An 18,703-nucleotide genomic window follows, 5' to 3' on the forward strand; every position below is an offset into this window, starting at 1 on the left:
AGGTCACCACTAGTCGGTGAAGTAGAAATCTTTATTTCTGTTGCAAATCGATTTCAATCGCCGCGTGACGATCATCAGTGCTAGTACTAAAGTCCTGTGGACTCATAAACACAAGCAGCAAAATTGCAATATCTGCACATATCCATGAAGAGTACTTGTCAGACCGCAGGTACCTATGCTAGCCCGGCCGGCCGAAGTGGCCGTGCGGTTAAAGGCGCTGCAGTCTGGAACCGCAAGACCGCTACGGTCGCAGGTTCGTATCCTGCCTCGGGCATGGATGTTTGTGATGTCCTTAGGTTAGTTAGGTTTAACTAGTTCTAAGTTCTAGGGGACTAATGACCTCAGCAGTTGAGTCCCATAGTGCTCAGAGCCATTTGAACCATTTTATGCTAGCCCAGTTGCATTTGTACCTGCGGTCTGACAAGTACTCTTCATCGGTGTGTGCAGATATTGCAGTTTTGCTGCTTGCATTTATGGGTCAACAGGTCTTCAATACTAGCACTGATGATAGTTGCGCAGTGATCGAAATAGATTTGCAACGGAAATAAAGAATTCCAATTCGACGACCAATGCTGACACTGCTTTTGTTATTAGGTCTGGTGTGGTAATCGTGGTGCATCTTTAACCATCTGACGTGACTGGAAACCCGAGAATTTTTTATTCAGTGTTACCGCCACGAGACTTCGCATTCTTATGTAATGGATGTAGTTTCTCGGTTTCTTCGTCTTACCTCAGCATGTAAGTTCGGATAAGCAGCTTCAGCACGTGGATGGTGGTGATAACTGCTTGTGCAGTGTCGTGATGTGTCTGTGTTGTTATCCGTGAGTATGAAAATGAAAGAACAGAAGATGGTGACACACGCCTGCAGAACACTCAAATTGGAACTTGTTTTCTACGAACGAGCTCAAAAATATAAAAATGTTATTATGAATATTTCCAAAACAAAGTCTCTACCAAGACCAGATGTGTGAAAGGGCGAAAAAAATATACTATTGCACTGGAAAAACAATGGAGCGAGTCGGCGCAGTGTTTAGCGCACTGGACTCGCATTCGGGAAGACGACGGTTCAAGTTCCCGTCCGGCTACCCAGATTTAGGTTTTCCTTGATTTCCCTACATCGCTCCAGGGACATGCAGGAATGGTTCCTTTGAAACGGGCACGGCCAATATTCTTCCCCATCTTTTCGCAATCCGAGCTTGTGCTCCGTCTCTAATGACGACGTTGTCACGAAATTAAGCTCTAATATTCTTTTCTTCCTCAAGAAACAAATCTCTAGTATCTCCATCACCCTGGTAAACTCATTAAAATGGGCCAATACGTGAAACAGAAGTCAAAGTCAGTTTATAAAGTAACAGAAATTTCCTACTTCCAGCGTTGTCCAGGAGAACATTCATATTTGAACTGTGTCGATGTGTGAAGGCAGTCACTGCTGCGGTGCTAAATGAACTCCAAAAGGTTTTCTTCCCCATGGACTACACCACAAAAGTGTCGCCCCTGTGTCTTGATTTATATTTATCACGAATCTCTCGGCCTGTGTCAAGTCCCCACAAAAGTGTCGCCCCTGCGTCTTGATTTATATTTATCACGAATCTCTCGGCCTGTGTCAAGTCCCGAGCGACAGGAAGAAAGTGCAGGTGTCTCCTGTATATAAGAAGGGTAAAGAAAGGATCCTAAAAATTACGGAACAACTTCTCACCATAGGTCTGCCCCAGAATTCTTGAAGATATTCTCAGTTCGAATACAATAAATTCCCTTGAGGCGGGAGAGCTTCTGTTCACAAATCAGCACAGATTAGGAAAGCATCGCCCGTGTGTAGTTCGGCTGGTCCGTTTCTCACATGATATTCTGTGAACCACAGATGAGGGACAAGAGGCAGATTCCATATTCCTTGATTTTTGGGAAGCATCTCACACGGTGCCACACTGCAGACTGTTAACGAAGGTACGAGCATACGGAATATGCAGCAATTTTCAGTTGTTTGCTGATGACGCTGTGGTGTACTGGAAGTTGTCATCGTTGAGTGACTGTAGGAAGATACAAGATGACTTAGACAAAATATTTAATTGATGTGATGAACGGAAGCCTGCTCTAAATGTAGAAAAACATAAGTTAATGCGGTTCTAGGCGCTTCAGTCTGGAACCGCGCGACCGCTACGGTCGCAGGTTCGAATCCTGCCTCGGGCATGGATGTGTGTGATGTCCTTAGGTTAGTTAGGTTTAAGTAGTTCTAAGTTCTAGGGTACTGATAATCTCAGGTGTTAAGTCCCATAGTGCTCAGAGCCATTTGAACCAATATTTTCAGGATACTAGACAACCATGACAAGCAGGTTGTTTTCCGCGCTGTATGTAACATTAAGGACCTCCCTTAAAATACTTAGAACACTTGCCGTTTAGGACACCACGTTTGACTACACCCACCAATACTTCGGCTAAACGCAACTCTGCAACTCACAGAGAAGTGTAGAAAACGCAAGAAACGGGAGCCTCAGCTAGTGGTAGTGGAGCACAGCCTCATCGAGAAACATACGTTCAACTTCGAGTACACGAAAGTGCTAACTCGTGCCAGGAGGGCATGAAATTCTAGTGATGAGAGACAGCGGCTGCCATCTCAGCTCAGGATGACGTAATACAGATACGTAATCTGACTGCCTACAGCACCAGCGATGAACAAGACAGACTGGCGGCCATGGAACTTGACAGGCGGCCAACAAACCCCCGCCTCCCCCGCGCCAGGTACTCTCACTGCCGAGCGCTCGCGCTCCAACCACCTGGGGCGACTGTAGGAGATTAAAGACACGGCTCGGGAAGGATTATGACAGCACTCGACAGAACTAGGGCACTTCACGAAAATATGACAACTAATAATCTTGTGGAAACGTGCTTCCAAGAATACATCATTGCTATTCGCCGAAAACAGCTTGCATTCATTTGTAGCACGTAAACTGGTTTAAACTTACATAAAAAATTTTAAAACTCTGGGTATTCTGTACAGTTTAAACAATACAAATTAAATATAACATCAGTAAACTATTCTTGAATACATGTAACGTAATGAAATAATTAATAAGCATATTGCACTGGTGTCCCAAATTAAACCAACAAACCTCTATTTCTCCGTGCTGTGTCTAATTCATGGTATAATCATACAAAATTTCAATAGATGTCCGTCCAGTCGTGTTCTGTGCGGAAGATGACATTCCGATCAATGGACAACAATGTCAACGATGACGTGTCAGGGCACCCATCAAACGGGGTAGTGTTCGACGGGTAGTCCCACATCCTCAGTCGCTGTGTATAGAGTCACATACGGTGCAGTATGGCACAAACAAGACGCCTGCCAGACTCTGCGGTGGAGGGCCATAAGAAGAATGGAAGCAGAACAGAAGCAAACTGATGTGGCCCGAAGGCTTAATGTGAATCGTTCTGCTGTTTCTCTGACGTGGCGACAATCTATAGAGACGGAAACAGTATCCCGAAAAGCAAGCAGGACCGACCACGTGGGTTGTCAAAAAGAGAGGACCCTTATTTGGCCGTAAGGGCACGACGGTACCGCCTTAGTACTGCACGGCAACTGGAATCTGACCTCGCAGCATCCACTGGACGTGTTGTATCGAGACAAACGGTGTACAGAAGGCTTCGGAAGAGTAGCCAGTACTGTCGGAGACCTCTGACGGGTGTTCACAGAAGGGTCGTCAATATGCCACCTAGACGGTCGAACAGTGGGCCAATGTTCTTTTCGCAGATGAGTCCCGTTTTGGTCTGGACAGTGATTCACGACGCATTCGCATCTGGAGGGAACATGTAACACGATTTCGGAATCCAAACATTGTGGAAAGAGACCGATATCGAGGAGTATCCTTAACGGTTTGGGCAGGGATTACGTTGACCACACGAACACCTCTCCATGAAATTGTGCGGGTGCATCGGCAAGGTTTAACTGCTGTCAGCTATCGCGACGAGATATTGGAACCTCATGTGCGGTTGTTGCGAGGTGGTGTGGACAATAATGCTCGACCTCATAAAGTACAGGTAGTTGATGTTTTCTTAGAAACGGAAGATACTACTTCAGGCGTGGCGTGGCCTGCTCGCTCTCCCGATTTGAATTCCATAGAGCTAGGGATATATGTTGCATCACTTCAGAGTCCACCAACCGCTCTCCAAGACTTGCGAGCAGTTATCTAGGGCCGCGCGGAATTAGCCGAGCGGTCTGATGCGCTCCAGTCATGGACTGTGCGGCTGGTCCCGGCGGAGGTTCGAGTCCTCCCTCGGGCATGGGTGTGTGTGTTTGTCCTTAGGATACTTTAGGTTAAGTAGTGTGTAAGTTTAGGGACTGATGACCTTAGCAGTTAAGTCCCATAAGATTTCACACACAAACACAGTTATCTAGGAAGAATGGGCGTTATTGCCTCCTCACAGGATGCCCCACCGTTTTCAGGCCCGTATTGCAGCCAAATGTGGTAACACCCCATGCTGCTCACTTTAACCAGCTGTCGGAATGTGTGTGGAAATCCGTTGGAGAAAACGAAGAACCTTTTTTCTCTACCATTATGTATGTTGCAGTTGTTTAAGTTCTGTATTCCTTACATTGTTTCTACCTTACTGTCACCTGTTTATAGCGTTGTGTGGCAAAATACACGCAACCTTGCAAAATATCAGCTTGTTGCTTTAATTCTGGAGACCAGTGTGTTAATGCTTCAATGTGATACATTTGTCTCAACCATTGATGACTTGGCGGAGATTTTGGATGCAGAAGTCTGCATTTTGGCTGTCCAGGAAACGTTCCACTTCGAACATCGTTTCCTAGTCATTCTGGAAATGCATACACGTAAGAATTTTATCATTCGAGGCAACAGGAAGAAGTCACTGGGTGCCATGTCAGAAGAATAGGGGGTGAGGCAAAATTCGCTAGCCCAAAGAAGCAGCGTATGTCGCTGTCTTCAGCTGGGGCATTGTCCTGGAGTAAAAACATTATCTGGTACAGCTTCCTGTCACGTTTCGTCTTCACAGCTTCCCGTAACATCGTCAGGGGGTTTCGTCATGATCCTGTGGCAGGTTGCCTCTTACGAGGGTAATCTGTTACTACCACACTATGAAAGTCCCGAAAAAAACTCAAACTGACCTTGCCCAATGATGGGTAGGACTTCGCCATTTTTACACGGTTTTGTGGCAAAACAAACGAAACCTCTCAAAATTTCCGTTTATTCCTTTAATTTTGGACACCAGTGTATGTGGAAAAGTAATCTTAATATTGAACTGTATTATGAGTGATTCACCTTATAATTTCAGTGGCAAAGCAAGTGATAAACCTATGTTTTAAAACTGTTGTTGCTGTGGCCTTCAGGTCACCGCGTTCGTCTGTCCTGTGCAAATCTCTTCATTTCTACATAATTACTGCAACATTCATCCATTTGAACCTGCTTATTATATTCAGGTCTAGGTTTTCTTCTATAATTGTTATCCTCCAAACTTGATTTCGTTACCAAAGTGACTATTTCTTGATACTTTACGTTGTGTCATAGTAATCGATCCTTACTTTTAGTCAAATGGTACTATACATATCTTTTTCCCAATTTCAATTCTAAACGTCAACATTACTATGCAGCACCACACTTGGTAAGTTACTATTTTCTTCTTGTCTGACCTGCTCATTGTCCAAGTTTCACTTTCGTACGAGGCTGTACTCCAGACAAATACCTACAGAAAAGGCTTCGCATCTAACTTTATATTCGATGTTAACAAATTTCTCTTTTTCGAAAATGCTCCTTGCTATTGACAGTCTACGTCATACAGCCTCTCTATCTCGTCCATCATCATTCATTTTGCTGTCCAAATAGTAGAATTCGCTTACTACTTTTAATGTCACGTTTCCTAATCAAATTCCTGAATCAGTTTAATCCAATATCTTTCCATTACCCTTGTTTTACTTTTATTGACGATAATGTTATGTCCTCTTTCCAAGCCATTATCAATTCTGTTCTGCTACTCTTGCAAGTCCTTTACCATTTCTGGCGTAATTAGAATGATATCTGAAAACCTCAAAACTTTTATTTCTTCTCCCTGAACTTTCATCCATTTTATGCATTTCTTCTTGGCACAGCTTGAATAACATCGGGGATAGACTACAACGTTTCCCTATAACGTTCTTCGACTCTTATAAATGGTGCCTGCTTTCTGTATAACTTATAGACAATCTTTAGCCGCTACCTACAGACACTTTTTAAAACTGAAGAAATTAAATTACAAATGTTTCTTATTTCTGGAATGTGTCAGATCTCATATAAGCAATGTATCTCCTATGATCCCTTTTCTCCCAATAAAATTCTAGCTGCGCGACAGATAAGAGAGGGAAGGAGAGGGTACTGTTGTTGACAAAGGTAGAACACGTGACTACAGCGAAAAGATATGGAGATTCCTCATATCCTATATACAGGAGATTCCTCATCTCGTACACATATTGACGTAGACAAGGAACAAATTGAGTATTATTGTGATCTGTTATGTACTCTCCCGAGCGTGATACTGTGTGTTATTTAATACAGTTTTGTACGTAAATCTGGTGGACTATCTTTTGCAGTCATGTTATACGGAACTTCTCTGTTTAATTCATATATATTTTTTGAAGTAATTAATCAAATTTTCCATTATGGCTTCGACCAAAGTAAGTCGGCCGAAGAGACATAACTGATCAATTCTGTATCGACACTACTGATATACCGGGGTTCCAGCCACTGCATGCTATCTAAATTTAGTGATAGCTGTCTCAATACCGATTGTGTGCCATCGGCTTCAGTTATGGCCATGGCTGTTAGCTGGCTTTTGCTTGTGCCAAACACGCCACTTTGTGGAGCGAAAGTTCTGTTCCTGAATACACGTCTTTCATCGTACAAACAGAGTTCATAACAATAGAGGCAGCTTGCACAAGACAGAGAGGATCACCCTTTATCGCCGAATAGTACGGATGCATTGGGAAGCGGTCATCTCATAACGTTGTTTGAGGGACGCATACTTGCCGTGGCATTAATAAACGGTGCGGCCAGTCGACGCAATAGCGCAAAGTCCACAAGCAAAACGCGCTCACACGACCGGTCACACGTTCCTAATTAAGCGCACAGAATCTGTCACGGTATTGCCCGCGCATATTTGTGGCTACGCGTTCTTATTTTGTACAGGCTCTTTCTCGCCAGTCTTTATGACGTAAAGTGGGATTTCGAACGATTCGATTTCGTGCTAAATATGTCACGTTCCGGATTTACTGGAACGCGTTTGACGTAGTGAGGTGGAATGAAACGAGGAAACCGCACATACCTGTGTATGCCCGCATTTCAACTGCTGTCACATGCCACACGCCTGCGTATGTACAATTTAGCCCTCAACTAGACGTCTAAAAAGGCCGTACCACTGCCTAAACATAACCGCGTTATTATTTATTACAGTGGTTATTATACAGTTTTACAAATTTTTTAAGTACAAGTTGTTATTTCTCGCTAAAGTACTCCACATGCATAAATGACCTCAAAGATAGGGTGAGCAGTAATCTGCGACGGTTTGCTGATGCTGTGGCTTACGTGAAAGTGTCGTTGTTTATCAAAATTATCACTCATTGGCACTATTTCAGGCTAATAGGAATCTAGCCAAATCGAAAGGCCACCGAAGCGAAGAGCGTTTGTTAGAATTAAACGATTTTATTGGCTTCCATAAATTAAAGAAAAACCACAAACATAACAATTACTTAAAAAACTGATGTGTACACTGACATGAACTATTCCTGTGTAGATCATGAGACACGAAATAAATGTTGTTGTTGTTGTGGTCTTCAGTCCTGAGACTGGTTTGATGCAGCTCTCCATGCTACTATTTCCTGTGCAAGCTTCTTCATCTCCCAGTACCTACTGCAACCTACATCCTTCTGAATCTGTTTAGTGTATTCATCTCTTGGTCTCCCTCTACGATTTTTACCCTCCACGCTGCCCTCCAATACTAAATTGGTGATCCCTTGATGCCTCAGAACATGTCCTACCAACCGATCCCTTCTTCTAGTCAAGTTGTGCCACAAACTTCTCTTCTCCCCAAACCTACTCAATACCTCCTCATTAGTTATATGATCTACCCACCTAATCTTCAACATTCTTCTGTAGCACCACATTTCGAAAGCTTCTATTCTCTTCTTGTCCAAACTATTTATTGTCCATGTTTCACTTCCATACAAATACTTTCAGAAACGACTTCCTGACACTTAAATCTATACTCGATGTTAACAAGTTTCTCTTCATTAGAAACGCTTTCCTTGCCATTGCCAGTCTACATTTGATATCCTCTCTACATCGACCATCATCAGTTATTTTGCTCCCCAAATAAATAACACACACACACACACACACACACACACACACATATATATATATATATATATATATATATATATATATAGGGTGTTTTAAAAATGACCGGTATATTTGAAACGGCAATAAAAACTAAAGAGCAGCGATAGAAATACACCGTTTGTTGCAATATGCTTGGGACAACAGTACATTTTCAGGCGGACAAACTTTCGAAATTACAGTAGTTACAATTTTCAACAACAGATGGCGCTGCAAGTGATGTGAAAGATATAGAAGACAACGCAGTCTGTGGGTGCGCCATTCTGTACGTCGTCTTTCTGCTGTAAGCGTGTGCTGTTCACAACGTGCAAGTGTGCTGTAGACAACATGGTTTATTCCTTAGAACAGAGGATTTTTCTGGTGTTGGAATTCCACCGCCTAGAGCACAGTGTTGTTGCAACAAGACGAAGTTTCCAACGGAGGTTTAATGTAACCAAAGGACCGAAAAGCGATACAATAAAGGATCTGTTTGAAAAATTTCAACGGACTGGGAACGTGACGGATGAACGTGCTGGAAAGGTAGGGCGACCCCGTACGGCAACCACAGAGGGCAACGCGCAGCTAGCGCAGCAGGTGATCCAACAGCGGCTGTGTCGCAGCTGCGGTCCAAATGATGCCAACGTCCACGTATCGTCTCATGCGCCCGAGTTTACACCTCTATCCATACAAAATTCAAACGCGGCAATCCCTCAGCGCCGCTACCATTGCTGCACGAGAGACATTCGCTAACGATATAGTGCACAGGATTGATGACGGCGATATGCATGTGGGCAGCTTATTTTTACCTGGACGGCTTCGTCAATAAACAGAACTGGCGCATATGGGGAACCGAAAAGCCCCATGTTGCAGTCCCATCGTCCCTGCATCCTCAAAAGTACTGGTCTGGGCCGCCATTTCTTCCAAAGCAATCATTGGCCCATTTTTCAGATCCGAAACGATTACTGCATCACGCTATCTGGACATTCTTCGTGAATTTGTGGCGGTACAAACTGCCTTAGACGACACTGCGAACACCTCGTGGTTTATGCAAGATGGTGCCCGGCCACATCGCACGGCCGACGTCTTTAATTTCCTGAATGAATATTTCGATGATCGTGTGATTGCTTTGGGCTATCCGAAACATACAGGAGGCGGCGTGGATTGGCCTCCCTATTCGCCAGACATGAACCCCTGTGACTTCTTTCTGTGGGGACACTTGAAAGACCAGGTGTACCGCCAGAATCCAGAAACAATTGAACAGCTGAAGCAGTACATCTCATCTGCATGTGAATCCATTCCGCCAGACACGTTGTCAAAGGTTTCGGGTAATTTCATTCAGAGACTACGCCATATTATTGCTACGCATGGAGGATATGTGGAAAATATCGTACTATAGAGTTTCCCAGACCGCAGCGCCATCTGTTGTTGAAATTTGTAACTACTGTAATTTCGAAAGTTTGTCTGCCTGAAAATGTACTGTTGTCCCAAGCATATTGCAACAAACGGTGTATTTCTATCGCTGCTCGTTTAGTTTTTATTGCCGTTTCAAATATACCGGTCATTTTTGAAACACCCTGTATATATATATATATATATATATAGTGACATACATTAAGTTAATACACTGAGGAGACAAAAGTCATGGGATGGCGATATGTACAAATATAGATGGCAATAGTATCACATACACAATGTATAACAGGGCAGTGCGTTGGCGGAGCTGCCATTTGTACTAGGATGATTGATATGAAAAGGTATCCGACGTGATTACGGCCGCACGACGGAAATTATAAGACTCTGAACGCGAAATGGATGTTGGAGCTAGACGCAAGGGACATTCTATTTCGGAAGTCGTTAAGGAATTCAGTATTCCGAGATACACAGCGCCAAGGGTGTGCCAAAAATACCAAATTTCAGGCACTGCCTCTCACCACGGACAACGCAGTGACCGACGGCCTTCACTTAATGACCTAGAGCAGCGGCGTTTGCTTAGAGTTGTCAGTGCTAACGGACAAGCAACACTGCGTAAAAACATAAGTCATTTTGGGACTATGACGAACGTATCCGTTAGAACATTGCGGTGAAATCTGACGTTAATGGGATATGGCAGCAGACGATCGACACCAGTGCCATTGCTAACAACACGACATCGCCTGCAGCGCCTTTCCAGGGCTCGTGACCATTTCCGTTGGATCCTAGCCGACTGGAAAACCATATCCTGATCAGATGAGCTCCGATTTCAGTTAGTAAGAGCTGATGGTAGGCTTCAAGTATGGCGCAGACCCCACGAAGCCATGAACCCAAGTTGTCAAAAAGGCTCTGTGCAAGCTGGTGGTGGATCCATAATGGTGCGGACTGTGTTTACATGGAATGGATTAATTCCTCTAGTCTAACTGAACCAATCATTGATTGGAAATTGTTATGTTCGGCTACTTGGCGACCATTTGCAGCCATTCATGGACTTAAAACAACGATGAAATTTTTATGGATGACAGTAAATGTCGTGCGACTAGGGCATCCCGTCGAGTAAACCGTTCGCCGGGTGCAAGTCTTTCGATTTGACGCCATTCCGGCGACTTGCGTGTCGATGGAGATGATGATGATCAAGACAACACGCCATGTCATAGGGCCACAACTGTTCGCTATTGGTTCGAAGAACATTCTCGACAATTTGAGCGAACGACCAGTCCACCCATCAACATTTATGGGGCATAAGCTAGAGGTCAGTTCGTACACAAAGTCCTGCACCGGCAACACTTTCGCAACTATGGACGGCTATAGAGACAGCATGGCTCAATATTTCTGCACAGCACTTACGACGTGTTGAGTGCATGTCACGTCGAGTTGCTGCACTACGCCAGGTAAAGAAGGTCCAACACGATACGAGGAGGTTATTCCATGACTTTTGTCACCTCAGAGTGCGTATTCCTCCTGTATTTACATCAGACCGTGGGAATAACGGTTGCTCATTTGTCTCTGAACGAACTGATATTAGTATAAATTTACCCTCAAAGTTTCTGGGAGAGCCTTTCTATATAAACAAATTAATTAATAAATTTTATGCTCGAAACTGCCGGTGGAATTTTGTTGGTAGGTTTCCGTGAGTAGTTAGGTGCCGTTCTGAAAGTGTCTGTCGGTTTGGATTTTGTAGCAATTGTGCTACACCTACGCAGAAGTTGAACAAGCATTCCTCCATTCGTGTTACCCTTAACTGTATACGCTAATTCCAGAGAAATCCCGGAAGGAAGGAACACGAGTTGTACAAGCATTCTGCTTCGTAAACGAAGTGCAGTTTCGTAGTGTAGAAAGGACGCTAGTAATTGGTTTAGCTGCATCTCAACCTACCGGGTGATCAAAAAGTCAGTATAAATTTGAAAACTGAATAAATCACGGAATAATGTAGATAGAGAGGTACAAATTGACACATGTGCTTGGAATGACATGGGGTTTTATTAGAACCAAAAAAATACAAAAGTTCAAAAAATGTCCGACAGATGTGCTTCATCTGATCAAAATAACAATAATTAGCATAACAAAGTAAGACAAAGCAAAAATGGTGTTCTTTACAGGAAATGCTCAATATGTCCACCATCATTCCTCAACAATAGCTGTAGTCGAGGAATAATGTTGTGAACAGCACTGTAAAGCATGTCTGGAGGTATGGTGAGGCATTGGCGTCGGATGTTATCTTTCAGCATCCCTAGAGTTGTCGGTCGATCACGATACACTTGCAACTTCAGGTAACCCCAAAGCCAATAATCGCACGGACTGAGGTCTGGGGACCTGGGAGGCCAAGCATGACGAAGGTGGCGGCTGAGCACACGATCATCACCAAATGACGCGCGCAAGAGATCTTTCAAGCGCCATCTGTCGGACATTTTGTGAACTTTTTTTTATTCTAATAAAACCCTATGTTATTCCAAGCATGTGTGTCAGTTTTTACCTCTCTATCTACATTATTCCGTGGTTTATTAAGTTTTCGAATTTATACTGACTTTTTGATCATCCTGTATATTATAGTTCCATTTAATATGCTCGGTTATTGTTGCTCACAGGTATTTATATGGCGCAACAGATTGCAGATGTGAATCATGAACAGCTTCTCGTGAAACGCACCCTATATTTCCGAATATTCGGAGGTAGTTAGCTGGCAGCAGGAAGGGCATCCGGCCACCCCTTACAATTAACAATGCCAAATCCGCCCTTAACCCTGCCGACCCTGCGCACAACGCGGGATAAAGACGGTAGCAAAAGAAAGAAAAGAATTCGGAGGTAGTTAGCACACTTTCGATCAAGCTGATAAAAATCTGGCCGGATCACATTATAGCTTTTTTATCGTATAACTCTTCCTCACAGATAACCGCTTCATCCACATGCTGTCAAAGATTCCAGCCAACACTGTGCGCCACGTCGTTATTACGGATCACGACACGTCGTTATTACGGTTCACGAGCAGTAGTGGCTATACCGCACTTCGCCGGGCCACAGCAGCGGTTGCTAACTCTACCCGAAATCGTTGATTACTGTTGCGTGGGCGTAAGTGCATAATAAAAGGGTGTGATCAGCTGTGGAGTGGCTGAGAATGGGCGCTGGCCGCTGGGATTGATTGCGCCGTAACTGGTGCGCGGCCGTCTGCGCCGTCGGCCGCGCTGCCAAGGTGAACGACACGCGTTCACCCCGGACACTTCCACACCGACGCCGCTCACTGCTCCCCTCTGTTTACAAGTTGCAATGCTTCGCTTTACAACAAACATTATACGCATACATGAATGCGAAACAGTCCGCATCGTTGCATAAATTCGCTTTCGCACCTTTGTGCATTGCCCTGGTTTAGGAAGATACGGAGTGACTGAGTGCCCCATCGTACGTTAAGGTGACAAAACTCATTGGACGGCAATATGCAGGTATACAAACGGCGGTAATAACGCGTAAACAAGGTACAAAAGGGCAGGGCATTGTCGGAGCTGTCATTTGTTCTCAGGTGAGTCATGTGAAAAGGCATCCGGCGTGATTGTGGCCGCACGACGGGAATTAACAGACTTAAAACGCGGAATGGTAGTTGGAGCTAGACACATGGGACATTACATTTCATAAATCGTTAGGGAATTCAGTATTCAAAGATCCACAGTGTAAAGGGTGTAGCTAGAATACCAGATTTCACGCACTGCCTCTCACACGGACAACTCGGTAGCCGATGGCCTTCACTTAACGACCAAGAGCAGTGGCGTTTGCGTAGTCAGTGCTAACAGACAAGTAACACTGTGTGAAATAACCGCGGAAATCAATGTGGGACGTGCGACAAACGTATCCGTTAGGACAGTGTGGCGAAATTTGGCGTTAATGGGCTATGGCAGTAGACGGCCGACGAGTGTGCCTTTGCTAACAGCACGACATCGCCTGCAGCGCCTCTCCTCTGATGGTGACCATCGGTTGGACTCTAGACGACTGCAAAACCGTGGCCTGGTCAGATGAGTTCCGATTTCAGTTGGTAAGAGCAGGTGGTAGGGTTCGAGAATGGCGCAGACCCCACGAAGCCATGGACCCAGGTTGACAACACTGCACTATGCAAGCTGGTGGTGGCTCCATAATGGTGTGGGCTGTGTTTATATGGAATGGACGGTCCTCTGGTCCAACTGAACCGATCGTTAACCGACCGATCGTTACTTGGAGACCATTTGCAGCCATTCATCGTCTTGATGTTCCCAAACAACGATGTCATGTTACCGGACAACAATTCTTCGCGACTCGTGTGAAGAACATTGTGGACAGTTCGAGCGAATGATTTGGCCTCCCAGATCATTCAATATGAATCCTATGGAGCATTATGGGACAGGCAGTATGTTTCAACATTTCTGCAAGAAATTCCAACGACTTGTTGAGTGCATGCCACGTCGAGTTGCTGCACGACACCGGGCAAAAGAAGGTCCGACACGATGCTAGGAGATAGCCCATGACTTTTGTCACCTCAGTGTAAATGCGACTTATATATTACAAGACACAAGCAGCAAGTTATGGCCACAGCTGGTAGCATCGCAAACCCGCTTCTCATTTATTTTGTGATTTTTCGCGATTCAGAAAATTCCAGTATCAAAATACATCTCCGTGAGTGTGGCGAAGACGATGATGACTGTCATGACATCAAGATATCTGCTTGGAACCGATAATGGCGCGGCGCGCACACCAGGCGTCGTAGCGATCGCATCGATTCCCAGCTTTCTGGGAGAAGTATAAAAGTGAGGAGACTAACGCTTCTTGCCGAAACGCGTTAGCGCAAGAAGATTGCGTCAGAAACAGAGAGAACTGCTGGCCAAAGATGTCTGTGGTGTATTAGCTAGAATTATGACCTGAGTTCTTCTCCCGTGACACCTCAAGGGTCCCACATAGTCGAGCAATAATCCGTTGGAATACACTTCCAACATCTGTTATTTCGCAATGAGTGAAGAAGGTAGATTGCATTTATAAGAATAGAAGGGCATGAAACGGAAGCAGTAGTCGAGAAGGGAATGATACACGGTTGTATCATCTTCCGAATGTTATTCAATGTGTACACTCTGCAAGCACAACAGGAAACCAAGGAGAAATTTGGAGCATGAGTAAAAGTTCAGAGAGAAAAAATTAAAACCTTTTGGTTTGGCGATTTCATTTTAATTTTGTCACAGACGGAAATGACTTGGAAGAACATTTGAACAGAACGGATAGTGTCTGGAAGGGAAGTTATAAGAATATCACATCATCGTAAGAAAATTTAGGGTGATGGAATGTCTCATTAACTGAAGTGTTGCAGAGGGAGCTAGATTAGAAAATGAGACACAAAAGGTAGTCGACGAGTTTTGCTATTTGGGCTGCAAGGTAACTGACGAGGCCCGAAGTAGAGAGGATATAAAATGCTCACTAACAGTAGTAAGAAAAGCATTTACGAAAAAGGGAAATTTGTATCAAATACAATTTAAATGTTATGAAGTCTTTTCTGAAGGGATTTGTCTGGAGTGTAGCTTTGTATGGGGGTGAAACGTAGACTATAACCAGTTCAGAGAAGAGGAGAAGTAAAGCTTTCGAAATGTGGTGCTACAGAAGAATGCTGAGGATTATGTGGGGTGGATCGAATAGCTAATGAAGGTGTACTGACAGAATTGAGAAGAAAAGAAATGTATGCACAACATGGCTAAAACAACATGTCTTAAGGCACCAAGGAATCGTCAATTTTGTAACGGAAAGAAGTGTGCATTTTTCGGACGGGAATTGGGGGGGGGGGGGGGGGTTAAATTTGTAGTGGAATAATGTTTGGGAGAACACAATTTAAAAGTCTCTACAATTATCGCACGAGAAAAATACAGCAAGTGCTATAATCCGATTTCCCAGAAACTTTGCTCAGTGGAAGATGAGTCAAAAATAAGCGAACCTATGTCTCGGCTTATACGTAGACACTGGATCGTTTCTGAAAAAACAACGGTCAAAGCTTTCGACGTAATTTCGATACCTTGTACAGCGCGATAATCTCAGCCGATCTGGTGGCAAGGTAACAAACATCGTGGCCTCTCGCTTTTCGCGGCCCTTGTTCGAACCCCGGTTATTGTTTTTATTTATTTTGTTTTATTTTTTCATTTATCTACTCATGTCCGTAGAAGGTTACAACACAAATGTTTCTTCTTAGGTTAGGGGATGCCAGGGCGGGCGTTGTATTAATTATAAAATTACGGCTGGTTTTCACAACGTCATACATTTATTACATAATATACGTGTATATGGTATTTTCAGGTGTTAAAATCCTTTTAAATTCTCATATTCTTATTTTTCATTCTTATACCAGTTATTACATTTCATTCTTCAGGAATATTTGGGGCAGTCTCTTGGATTACACCGATCATAGAAACATTTGAAAGATAGAAATTCCGAGCGCTATGAGCATCACACGATAGCAGGTTCGCCACAGTGGCCTTTCTTCGTACGAATCTCACTCGAGAAAGAAATGTCGTTCATAATGCTGAAGATTTCACTCGTTGGCAATAATTTCGCGGCAAACCGCGCACAACAGATCACTTCTCCGAACACTGGCGATTGTAATTTATTATGAATCGAGATACACTACATGATTTCACCAACAACAATTTCAAATATTTTTCTCATTCATAAATTGTTTTTCTTAACTCATTCACCTTACATATAATCAGTAGACGAATAAGGACAACGTTATTTTAATACACATTGGAAAACTTTCGTGTAGTAATTTTCTACGGACATAAGTAGATAAATGAAGAACAAAAAAAAAAAAGTCGGGTTTCGAAGGCGGGGGCCCCAAACTGTGAAGCCACGACGCTCGCCACTGTGCCACAGCTTCGACTGAACTCTTTACTCGCTAAAAAGGCACATAAAGTACCTAGGAGACTTTGACTGTCTTTTTCTCAGAAACGCTCGCTTATTTAAGTACAGCCCGAGACACGTGTTCCCTTGTTCTGAGCCCTCTTCCAGTGTGCGAAGTTTCTGGGAAATGGGTTTAAGACACTTGCTGTTTTCTCCTCGTTAGCTTAGTAGTCAGGGAACTCGCAAGGCAGGCAAGGTTGCCCCAGATACTGACTGTCGTCCTTAGATCTAGATGGTCGGATCTGGGAGCCAGGCGTCCTGCCGATATGAATTTGGTGCAGAAATTTCTCTTGAAAAGGAATACATACACGTAGTCAACAGCACGAAAGGTGTCGGCTCCTTCACAAGCTGTTCTTTGCAGGGCGTCATTTCACGTATCTGGTGGCCTCGGCAATGGAACTGCAGTTTCATTTTGGCCTAATCTGAATGTTGCAAGAGTATCATAAAATGAAAAACAGAGAGTTATCATAACATTATTAACAACTGAAATCAATTGCGATTTTTTTCAAGTATAACTGCACAGTTAGTGATCCTGGCAGGGAAGATATCGACGGGAGGAACACACTGAGGTAACTATTTCATGGGTCAGACAAGAAATAATGAAGTAAAAATGTGATTAAAATCTGGATGTTCTTCCATCCTGGCGACAGGTTGAATGACTCCACCCGAATATTCGTGCCATTCTCAATGCCAAAATGCTTTGTCGAAATCGGATACACTTTATTAGCTGTGTATTGCTCATCAGAGGATTCGAGTGACCTGAAGCCGAATCAGTAACTCTGTAGACCGGCTACGTTGTGAGCTACGCTGAAATTTATTGTGAAGTACGCCGAAAGTTATCGTCATTGCCGTATTTTGCTTGTAAAATTTTTAGAAAAGCGAAATATCGTTAATCTGTTAATACATTTTGGGTATAGACTGAGTTAAAATAATAAACCATAGATAGACACATTATTCACTTGTTTAACATTCAGACAATTTCACCAAAATGCTTCTAGAATAGCAGAGCTGACTGTGGAACCTTTGCCGGATAGAACTGGTCCATCTCCTCCAATCTCCATCAGTAATGTCAAAGACTTCGCCACAGCGAGAGGTTTTTCCTCGAGAAATCTTATTCACTGTAATAAACTACCAATGAAGCTTCAGATGCAGCAGTCCTGTGAGCTGTTGCAGTAAAGTACCTTGCTAGCTCTAGCCAAATGCAAATGATAATGTTTCATTGAATTTAGGGACACCTGAGAACAAACCAGATCCTAATAGGCACTTTATTCAGTTCCTCTAAAGAGCGATACACAGCTGATTAAGTGTGTCCCCTCTCGCTAAGTTGTTGACAGTCTTGTCATTCACCGCACCGTAAGACTAACAGGAGAAACCTAATTTTAAAGTTTTTTCATTCTGTAATTCCGTATCAGTTTCGATTACGCGATAAGTCACACAAATCTGAAGGCTGTAAATTCAGCTAAATACTTAGGGATTACAATTACAAATAACCTAAATTGGAACGATCACATAGATAATACTGTGGGTAGAGCAAACCAAAGACTGCGATTCATTGGCAGAACACTTAGGAGGTGCAACAGGTCTACTAAGGAGACTGCTTACACCACGCTTGTGTGTCCCATTCTGGAGTATTTCTGTGCGGTGTGGGATCCGTATCAGATGGGACTGACGGATGACATGGAAGGGTAGATCGTTTTGGATTATCGCGAAACCGAGGAGATAGTGTCACAGACATGATACGTGAATTGGAGTGCCAATCATTAAAACAAAGGCGTTTTTCGTTGCGACGGGATCTTCTCATAAAATTTCAATCACCAGTTTTCTCCTCCGATTGCAAAAATATTCTGTTGGCATCCACCTACATAGGGGGAAACGATTATCACGATAAAATACGAGAAATCAGGGCTCGTACAGAAAAAATTAAGTGCTCGTTTTCCCCGCGTGCCGTTCGAGAGTGGAAAGGTAGAGAGACATCTTGAAGGTGGTTC

The sequence above is a fragment of the Schistocerca serialis genome, chromosome 3 (assembly GCF_023864345.2).
Source record: "Schistocerca serialis cubense isolate TAMUIC-IGC-003099 chromosome 3, iqSchSeri2.2, whole genome shotgun sequence".
In the NCBI taxonomy this organism is placed as follows: Eukaryota; Metazoa; Arthropoda; class Insecta; order Orthoptera; family Acrididae; genus Schistocerca; species Schistocerca serialis.